Source organism: Chrysochloris asiatica, unplaced genomic scaffold, assembly GCF_000296735.1.
Source record: "Chrysochloris asiatica unplaced genomic scaffold, ChrAsi1.0 scaffold00005, whole genome shotgun sequence".
Taxonomy (NCBI): domain Eukaryota; kingdom Metazoa; phylum Chordata; class Mammalia; order Afrosoricida; family Chrysochloridae; genus Chrysochloris; species Chrysochloris asiatica.
Window position 1 is genome coordinate 8,007,385 of NW_006408523.1, and position 3,785 is coordinate 8,011,169.

Here is a 3,785-nt window from a genome sequence, read left to right on the forward strand (position 1 = left end):
GTCCAAAGAGAAAGCCAATGTTTTACTAAGAAAAATGTTTTTGTGGTGCTATAGGATAAACACTGGACTCGCAAAATCAGCAGTTCAAATCCATCAGGTACTTCTTGGAAACCCTATACAGAGTCACAATGAGTCATAACCGACTTGATAGCACTTAACAACAACAAAGTACATATAGATCATTTATCCCACTTCCACCGCCATTGAGCCAATTCCAACTCAGAGCGGCCCTATAGGACAGAGGAGAACTGCCCATAGGGTCTCTGAGACTATCAACCTTTACGGGAGCAAAACAGGCTTGTCTTTCTCCTGTGGTTGGTGGGTTTGAACTGCTGACCTTGCAGTGAGTGGTTAAATGTTTGACCCACTGCACCACCGGATTCCTTCAAATCTATTATTGCTATTGTTGGTAAGTGACGTCAAGTCAGTGTCTACTTGTAGCTACCCTGTATAGGTTTTCCGATGAGTGGCTGATGAGTTTGAGCTGCCAATCCTGCAGTTAAAACCAACCTTGCAGTCCAGTGCTTTATCTCACATTGACACACCAGGACTTCAAATCTAAGATAGCATCTAGAACTTGATAATCACAACTTAGACCAAAATGGGAGAGCAGGATGTTTATACATCCCAAACTTATTCTGCTTGCTGTATGATTCCAAAACTGTCTGTCTTGAAAAATCTAAAGCAGACATAAGAGAAATACCCACAGAGTTCAAATATCTCCATGCAAAGGGAATAAAAAGATTTTGGTATATCTGGATTTGATGCTGATAAATTACTTTTAACATTGGTTGTTTGGTTAGATGGGATGTGAAGTGGAAACGTTTAATGAAGTCTAAAGGCACATAAAAAGATGGTGCAACAATGCATTAAAATACTGATATTTTATTTGAGATTATGATACTTTAACATATATTCATACTTTATCTTATTTTTCAGATTTCCCACAACACCCATAAATTAGTATGATGATTATAAATACAACAAATACAAGAGAGTTTCAAAAAAGTTTGTGGAAAACTTCCATTCTCTTTTAAATTCCATTTTCCATGAACTTTTTGAAGACCCCTTGTAATCAATAATAATAATAATGCAAAGAAAAAATGTGATTTTACCAAGTGAATGAGACTTTTTTCCCAAAGAGTTACCAGATTCATAATTCTACAGTCAACAGGGAGGATGAATTTCTGGGCCAAATCATATGGCCATTTTCAGAAATAAAAACTTCACAAATTAATGAAGATGAATTGCCTAATGATAGGTTTTAATGAAAATGAGCGTCCAGTAGCAGTGTATATATTACCCTGAATTGGTGATTTAATAGAGGCACATCTGGTAGGCAAGTACCTACTGTTGAATCTATGTCAGCACTTCTGGTCTTAGCTCATTAAACAAATCGTGCAAATTTCAGGTAAATTTAGGGATTGCCTCATGATCATGGGAATTAAGACAGAAAATCTTCCAAGTAGCAAAGCTCAGGAATGGAAACATAGGACAGAACACCTCTAGGAAAACAAAAAAAACATCATTTATTAGTGTTTAAGTTAAATTTGTTTAAGTTAAACTTGTTGCTGATGGGGGCCATTGAGTCAATTTCAACCCAGAGTAACCCAATGTTAGTTTAACTATTCATGGCACCAAAAACCTATGGCCACTGAACCGAGTCCAACTTGTATAACAGATTAAAACTACTCCATAGTGTAAAGATTTACACCCTCGGAAACCCTGTACAGGGTCGCTATGGGTTGGAACCGACTCGACGGCACTTAACAACAACAACAACATAGTGTTTTCTTGGTTGCAATCATCACAAAACCAGTTTTCCAGGGCTTTCTTTCATGGCTCCATTAGTCTTTGGGTTAGTAGCTGAACTCAAAGCATTTGGAGCACCCAGGGTCCGATAGATATGTGTATGGCATGGGTAAATATGACAATGAGTGACACAATGACAAGAAAAGTATATTTTGCTAAAGAAATACCCGACAGAATTTAAATGAAGGAGAGACAATGAACTAAAAAGCAGACAATCTGAAATTACTCGTCTTACTGAATCATTTCTTTATTCAATGGCACATCCATTTGTTGTTGTTGTCAAGTGCCATCAAGTCTCTCTGACCCATGACGATCCTGTATAGGGTTTCCAAAGAGCAGCTGGTGAGCTTGAACCGCCAACCTTGTGGTTCAAGCCAATTTTGCAGTCCAGTGCATTAACCTGCAGAACCACACCAGGACTCTGATACATCCATGCATGACCCAAAATGTTTCATACACCCTATGTGTCTGCCACTGATGGTGATGTATGGGGATCCAATGATGATGAACTGATCATCACAAAATTTAGACCAAAATGGGAAAGCAGACAGTACAACAAGGTATGAGACGAGCTAGGTTGGGGCTTCTGGTATGGCACTGTAGATCAGCACTGGACTGTGAACCACAAGGTTAGCAGTTCAAACCTACCAGCTACTCCTTGGAAACCCTACACAGGGTTGCTATGCATCAGAACCGACATATAGGGAAAGCATCCCAATAGGTTAGGAAAGACCCAAAACAGATCTGGAGAGAGGTCTAGAAGTAATGTCTCAGGTTAGATCTTTTCCACAGCTGAACTGCTAACAGAGAAAGTTCACTACATGATCTATTAGGCAAGGACAGTTATTCAATTTTGTTTGTGTTTATGAATTAGCTGACACTGGGGCTTTAACCATGGACCACTGTTGGTGCTGTGGGTTCAGCTCTGGGGTTACTAACTGCAAGGTCAGTGGTTTGTACCCACCAGCCACACAGAAGAAGAAAGATGAGCCATCTGTTTCCTTAATGAGTTACAGCTTCAGAAACCCTAGAGAGCCATTCTTCTCTGTGCAACAGGTTTACTATAAGTAGGAGTCAACACAACACAATCAACACAACAGCAGTGGGCTTTGTTTGGAGCCATAACCTTCTCCATGTTGTTCATTACTCTCTCCAGTCTACATGCCCACTCACTGAATATTTGTTGAATGAATTAAGTGGACTGTTGACTAAAAAAATAGTTTATTTGAGACTTTCTTGCCTCCAGTTAAGAGACTCACAAGAAAATGTTCAAATGTCTGGGAAAACATGTGTGAAAAGAAATAGAAAATGCATTTTAAAATATTTACAAAAGTTGCACTTGCGAAATGGCTATAAATGCTTCAGGTAGTTTGAGATTCATGAAGGAAAAAAAAAAGTACCCAAACAGTTTAAATTATTAGAATTATAACTTAAAGCAAAATTACAGGAAATGCCTACTCGGATGCCTCTTTTACCAGACAGCACTCTGCTTTGATTCTTCATTTTGAATGTGTCTTGTTTTTCAGAAGAGAATGGCATTATAATTACAAGAAATGTTTTCTTGACATTTATTTGTTCAGAAAGCTTTTTCTCCTCTTAAGTGTGATTTCATTTCATTTCATAAAAAAAGTTTAGTAAAACACATCTGTAAATGTAAAATGATTTCATTTTCACTTGAAAATATAATTGTTATAAGAAAACTATTGAAGCAAAAAATTATCTGTAGAATTTATTTAAGAAACTTATTCTCTATTTTGGAGTCCTGGTGTGGCACTGCGGGTTAATGCGCTGAACTGCAATATCTCTTTGAATTGCAAGGCTGGTTGTTCACGCTCACCAGCCGCCGTTTGGAAACCCTATACAGGGTCACTATGAGTTGGAACCGACTCAACAGCACTTAACAACCACAACCAGTCCTGGTGTGGTGCTGTAGGATCAGCACTGGACAGTTACTCGCCAGGTTGCAGTACAAA